The sequence below is a fragment of the Gavialis gangeticus genome, unplaced genomic scaffold (genome assembly GCF_001723915.1).
Source record: "Gavialis gangeticus isolate Ggan-Ray unplaced genomic scaffold, GavGan_comp1, whole genome shotgun sequence".
NCBI lineage: Eukaryota > Metazoa > Chordata > Crocodylia > Gavialidae > Gavialis > Gavialis gangeticus.
This window is the reverse complement of record NW_017729026.1, coordinates 654,920-662,077: the sequence shown is the minus strand read 5'-3', so window position 1 is coordinate 662,077 and position 7,158 is coordinate 654,920. Positions and strand designations below refer to the sequence as shown.

The 7,158-nt window shown below is 45.1% G+C and overlaps 1 long non-coding RNA gene across 1 annotated transcript in view; it reads left to right on the top strand.

The window, feature by feature from the left end:
- Positions 1-643: 643 nt before the first annotated feature.
- The window catches only part of LOC109299745, a 44,027-nt gene continuing 37,512 nt past the window's right edge, over positions 644-7,158 (top strand). The window contains exons 1-2 of the long non-coding RNA XR_002097983.1: positions 644-736; positions 917-1,064. This is a non-coding gene — a long non-coding RNA (uncharacterized LOC109299745). The remainder of the gene's footprint in view (positions 737-916; positions 1,065-7,158) is intronic.

The following is a 7,158-nucleotide window of genomic DNA, read 5'->3' as shown; positions in this document are numbered from 1 at the left end:
GGAAGCCCCCAGGCCCCTAGGTAAGGTGGCTGGGGACAGCCCAGGTTCTGGCCCCAGCCTCCCCTACCCCACATGGGGCAACTTGCCAGAGCACACATGCAGGGGTATTCCCTGGGGACAACTGACAGGGGCACAAATATGTGATGCTGCTAGTTGTCCTCAGAGAACACACGTTCCCGCTTGTCGGGATGTGCCTATTCTGTGCTGACTTAAGCTCAGACAGTACTACCACACTGTGTTCAATGAAGCTGTACATGGAGTAAACTGGCGTACAGTCTGCCACATCAGTATATATTCAGAAGGCTATAGAAGAACTTCCTAAGCAAAAGTCATAGTGAATTCTGACAGAGTACTTCTTGCAACATGGTATATCAACAAGATGGGGTCCCAGGTCTCTGAAATCAGGGAGAGAAAAGATGGTCTTATAATTAAAGCATGAGGGTTAGACTCAAGAAGCCATCATTCTATTGGAAGTCAAAGGGTTAAGCTGTCACAAAACTGCATCCTATAGATACACTCCATGCTTTCCCTATCAGAAATCTATCCTGCACATGCACTATTTATGTGGAAGCAAGTAGGCAGGGTCTCTAATGAAGAACAGGCAAACTTACTTTGCAGTTTCTGTGGCTTTCCCAGGAACTTGATTCTGCATCCTGAGGAACAATCCCTTGCTGAAAAGAGTGGTCACTCAAGCATGTCTGGCACAGTGAAGACGCAAGCTCTGACTCCCCTTGAGGTATGTGCATCACAGTGGACCCCGGGTATTTGAGGCTGGTGTTCGGGTGCTTTTCTACGCTGACCATCGGGCTCTTAATCCATCGTCGTACCTGCAAACACACAAGACTTTATAAACTCCCTTTTGTTGTCTTTCACCTTGTCATTTTTTGTTTTCCATCTAATGGCTGCATAATTACAGACCCCTGACAGTAATCTAACTTCACATTGGGTACAAGCTTTCATCTTAAACTCGGTAAAAGGAAGCAAGGCGTATAAATAAGGAGAGAGTACTTCCAGCATTGGCAGCTCCACTCCACCTCATTTACACAAGACAGATGGATTTGCAGGTATTAATTTTTAGTTTACTTTTGGGCTTCTCTGGGCACTGTCCTCTTCAAAACGCTTTTGTTTCAGGCCTAACTGCATGCTAATCTTCTATTATCTTGAGTTTTTTTTTACTCTGCTCTCTCCACTAACTCTGTTACATTTGGGAGCCATGCTTGGGTTTGGCCTATTTATCCAGAACTCAGACTCTTGCCTCCCTCTGAACCATCTTTTCCTGCTTTCCTCTTCTTCTCAGTTGCTCACTGCAAGCACTCAGTAATGATGGGCCAGATTGACACTCTAGGCACTTCCACTTTGTTGCCATAACTTAGGCCACTTAACCACCAGTTAAGATCAACAGGATCAGGCACCTAGGATCACAATACAGTGAATGGGGAGAACAAGATCCAGTGCTGAGTCTGGAAGCACCTTGAGATAGCTGATAGGAACTGCGAGATTGTATTTGAACTTCTGCTCCTCTCAGGAGCTGGAGCCAAGACTCAAAGGTGCAAGGGAGGCATATCTTGTCATTTCAGGATCCAGATGGGACAGCAGTTCCATTCTGTCTCCCACTGAATAATAATGGCACTGACATAGCCCAGTATCCACAGGAGCACTCATCCAGGAAATGGGGAACCTGGGCTCTAGACCTGCCTCAGTCTGAGATTTGTACCCACCTCTCCAGCTTCCCTAACCAGGCTATTGCTTAGGCTGGGTTGCATGGAGAGGCTCTTGTGCTATATTTGGCCCCCAGAGAGTATCAAGTACAAGAATCATGAGAAGAAGGGAGAGTGAGCAAGACAGAATTCACTCTGTAGCCAGTGAGGAGGTGCCCTTGCGGGAATGGCATGTTCCAGTCCCACTGCCAAAGATTGGGTAACGTAAAATAAATTGATCAGGAAGCCAGTAAGAGAGACTGTGACTCTGCACCTCAGTGAGGAAAGCACACCCGTGTGAGGAACAGACCATGGACCCTATCCCTACCGACAGGATTGTTTATGCATTTTAAATTAGATTGTCATTAAATAAAAACTAAAATAAGGTTAGCGGTGGGAACCAGCAGCCACAGCACCCCAGTCCTAAGGTACTGCTTGCTTCACTGGGCACCAGAGTTATGCTTCTTGCTTGTTGTCCTTCTGGGCCCATGAGTCATGTTTTTAGCTGCCTAGTGGGCCAGCTTCCACCAAAGGGGAAGAAGTCCATACCTGATCTGCACATAGTTTAATGGTTACAGCACTCTCTTGGAAAATGAGAGGCAAATTTAGATGTCCTCAGGCTGACGTGGGCTCAGAATCCAGGTCTTGTATTTTGTAAGTGACTTCCCCACCCAGTAGGCTATTGGGCAAAAAAAATGGCCATGACCACTACTACTGTTGTGCGTGCAGCTCTAGACATTGGCTTTGTGGCAAATAGCTACTTGACATAGTCTGTTCTTACCCAAGGTATGAGAGATTGAACTAGTCAATCTAGATTGCTTCTGAGTTGATAGATACCCAAAAGAAAGTGCCTAAATAATTTTGCAGCTGTTGAGCAGGGTTGATTAGGATCCCCCATTATGACTTAGGTATCTAAATTCTGCCAAAGTCCTAATTAAAATACCTACAAGGTCATTCAAGATCTGGCCTCATGTTTATTGAGAAAACCATATCAAATAAAACATGTGTCACCTCCATGGGTGATGTTTCTCTTTTATTTATTTATTCCTTACATCCTTTCAGTTATTTCTTCCCACCTGATGTGAATGCTATCTACTATGTGTGCATTAGAAGGTTAGCTCTCCTCACTGCAGAAATCAGTAGGTTCTCCTTAGAGGCTCCTTCCTTAAGTTATTTTATACTACAGAATGATGGAGGCAGCAACATGCTCCATGCTCATTTTGTGCTTGAAGTGCTTAAAATGAATATTAGAAAAAACATAAAACCCTCATAATTTCCCATTTCACTTTTTCTTTGAAAGCTTGGAGAAAATTAACATAAGATAGAAGCTTATACCAAAGGTATTTGTCTAGAAGGGATTGGAGACCTGAGATTGTTAAACTGAATAAATTAAGCTACCATTGAAATTAATGGAAACTTTGTGGCTAAATCCTCATATTTCTTCTTGAGAGTCTTGGCCCAGATGTCTGTACGGGAATCACTCAAAAGTTCTACTGTAAACTCTCCCCTGACTCACGCCCCATGTAATGCTGTTGGCTTCAGTCAGATACCACAGATGAGGGAGGTCAGAAAATAATTTTCTCTCAACGTAGATGTGACTTGTTCTTCCAAGACAAGCCTGATGCTCTAACTAAGGAAAACAGCATTCTACATTATATTAGTCATAATCATTGTGCTTAGTATTTGATTAGCAATGAAAGTCAATATTTCAGTAACTGGTCTCCAGGGTCACGTATGATAAATAAACATTATGAAATCTAACTGGCCGGAATTGGTGACTGATAGATGACTATGAGCCTATAGTTGCCATGCAGTGGTGTTCTTCCTCTCTTTTTTCACTATGGAAACCAAGCAAATATGGGGCACAAGTGCTTCCTCTGTTGCCACATCTTCCATGGCCCCCAGTTTATGTGGAAGTGAAATGTCTTAGCCTGTGTTTTTGGTCCTTTGGCATTTTTTTACTACCTCAGTTATGCTCTCCTTAAATATCGGTATATAGCACATTCAATGTTGGCATGCTTTTGCAGCAAAGTACCAAATTAAAAGCAAAGTAGATAGAGCAGTGGGAATCATTTTCCATGATGTTAAAACCAAATGTGTTTTTGATTAAACTTTTCTGTTTTTTCAATTCTTAAATTCCTTAACAGACAGAAAGACTTTTTTTACTGTTCTCCTTATTCAAAGTTTTTTGGCTTCAGATATATAGATTGGAGTGGGAGGGAGGTTATTTTTTAGTTTTTATTTCAAAAAATATATTGTGAAATTAATCTTTTGATTCTGGCGGATATCCAACATATTTATTTTGCCAAACATAATTGGTTCTATGATTGTTAAGCATGTCTTTAAATATATTGCTCTCCAAGTAAATTCATGGTTGTGTTTCTTGACTTAATTCCAAAGCCTGGTATGTTGACAAGAACAGTTATATTCCTGGACAAAGCCCAGTGCTTTATTTTCCAGTTTAGTTTTAGTATGAGAGGCAAGTATAATGTATGTTATTGATTCTTGATGGGGTAAATGACAATCCATTTCAGCCCTATCAATTTTTATTTAATGATCTGTTGAGTGTTCCAGTGACACTTATGTGGAATAGTTCTTTCAGATTCTCCTTCAGCTTCATTGTTTAAAGTAAGGATCATTAGAATTCATGAAAGAATAACCAGGCTGTGCCTTCTCTTCAAGTACAAAAACCAAATGTGAGTAGCAAAGACATCCAGCTCCAAACTTCTTCATAGTTCAATGGACATGCTTCAGGGCTTTGGTCCAGTATAATATAAAATGATGGCCCAAATAAGAAATGAAAATGTAGATCTAGATTTTAATTTCCCTTAAGTTTGAATGAGGTTCAATTTGTGGTTTTAATTGGGCCAGTTTGTGGTGGTTCAGCCAGTCAGTATTTTTCCTTAGGGGCTTCATCGTGTGCTTTTGAATTGATGCTTCTATTTGAAAAATCTGTGCCACAGATGTGCTTAAAGAAAGTATTCAAAATGTGATTTGAGTGTTCTTGATGTAGCAACATCTGCCTGAGCCTACAAACAGCTGGGAACAATAGCCCTGAGAGCTGTGAATTGCTCCTACTCACAGCAATGAGGTGTTCATTCATTCAGTAGCTTAGTGATGATAGCTTAACATCAACCATTAGTCATCTACCTATATCAGAAGGTGGCATTTATCCTATGAAGTTGTGTACAATCTATGGTGAGTTGCAGCGCATAACGCAGGGATGTTCAGCATAGACATGCGTGCTACAAGTGGTGTGGGCAGCCTCTGTGTGGCATGCCACAGTCTGAGGAGAGGACAGGCAGCACAGCAGCAGATAGGCAGGAAGCAGATAGCAAAGCAGCAAATTGGATTAGGAGCCCAGGAAAGGAACCAGAAAGCAGAGCAGACAATCAGACAGAGGAAAGGAATTGGCGTGGTACTTGTGAAAGATACACAGCTAATTTGTGGCACACCTGGCAAAAAAGGTCCCCCCCACTGTCATAATGGATGGATAATTTTGGGGGTAGAATGGTAAGTTTCAATGCCCATTTTCTTCCTGGTTTTGATTCAGACCATTCTGAACTTTTTAATTTAGGCTACGGACAGACATTTAAAGAGCCAGAGCCTTAGCTGATTCAACCTTTGCAGGTTAGTCTGGCCTACATAGGCTGAACCAGTATGTAACAGGACAAACATTCTCTCTGGACTGAGGCAATGCAGACACATGTCTGCAGTTGCTTAGGCCAGAAGCTTTGGGGTCCTAGAGTGTGCCCTTGGCTGCAGGGAAGTTGTTGGCGGGGCAGGGCCACTCTGGGTTAAACTGACTGGGGGTGGGGGTTAATTTTCCCCTCTGTGTCCCACCAGTAAAGACCCGAGCTGGGTCTGCTGGGCACTACCCTCTTGCTGCCGCAGCAGTGGGACACTATGGCCCCTGAGGCAGAGGGAGGCAGAGAGGAGGGTTAATCTCCCCTCTAGCCCCACTGGGAGCTGGGTCTGCCCACCATCACCACTGTGTTCACTCCTTGTGGGGGAATAAGCTCCATGCTGTCCCCTCTGCTGGACGCTGGAGGGAGGGGGAATAACCCCCATCCCTGCCCCCCACCAAGGGGCCCTGCTGGCTGGCATCTGGCTGTGCCTCTGACCTGCCACTGCAGCAGGAAGGGGAAGGGCCTTTGACGGGGGCAGCAGACCTGTTATAATGTCATGGAGCATAAGCCTCTTCCTGGCAGGGGGCTGTGCTGTGAAGCGAGCAGAGCTGCAACAGTCTGCTCACGGCAGCACCAGCATCTGGGCCAGAGCCCTCCAAGCCCCCAACAGCACCACCATACTCTGCAGCGGCTCTGCGGGCCCTGCAGCATGGCCCCCTACCAGGAAGAGGCTCATGTTTGGGGAAATGGGGATGGGGACTGCTGCCCATCATGGTCACTCCCTCATCGCTGCTCTAGTGGCCAGGCAGAGGCAGGACCAGACACCACCAGCAGGAGTTTGGGCGGGGGGCAGGGACAAGGGTCATCCTCTGTTCTGCCCCCCGGACACCGTAGCTGGGTCTGCCTCGCCAGACCACAGCTGCCACTCGGTCTGCACTTGGGGCCAGCAGCAGGAAGCAGAGGGGCAGGGCAGGGCCAACCAGATTGGGCTGGAGTAGAGATCTCAGCCCAGAGAGCATGCAGGGATGCTGGGGGAGTCTGGTTTAAGTTAAATGAGGAAGGGGTCTGGGACAGACATTGCATAAACCGGTTTGAGCCAAATCAGTTAAACCTGGTTGAATGTAGTATCAGACTTATCTCAAACTGGTTTCAGCCATTTTGAAACTGGTTTATGTTCACTGAATGTCTGTTCTATTACAGGTTTAAACCAGTTTCTGATCACTTAAACCAGTTTATGTTTAATACCTGTCCCCAGCCTTACTGTTTAAAAAAGTTACATTAGCTTTGTTTCATATGTGTGTGTGCACATGCACGTGTGTGCACATATAGATTACGTTTACTGGCAAGTTCTCAGATCTGAAAATGGAAATACAGAAACATAATACTAAAGAATTCTCACACTTCTGGCCCGGTTTTTCACCAGTCCCGAGGGATGCCCCTGCCCATTACGAGATGGGAACACCTGGGTGAGGGTGATTCCTTACCTTCCATCAATGCTGACCTTGTGAAGGGACACCTTGAAAGGCTGGACACCTTCAAGTCAGCCAGCCCTGACAGTTTACATCCCAAGGGACTCAAGGAGCTGGCCAGCATCATAGCTCAGCCCCCGGCATGGCTCTTCAAGAACTCCTGGCGCTCTGGTAAAGTGCCCAAAGATTGGAAGAAGGCCAATGTGGTGCCTATCTTCAAGAAAGGGAGCAAAGTGGGTCTGGCAAACTACAGGCCCATCAGTCTGACCTCTATCCCAGGGAAGGTCTTAAAAAAGATTCTCAAAGAGGCCTTTCTTAACAGACTGTCTGATGGCAACATCCTGAGTGATAGCCAGCTAGGGT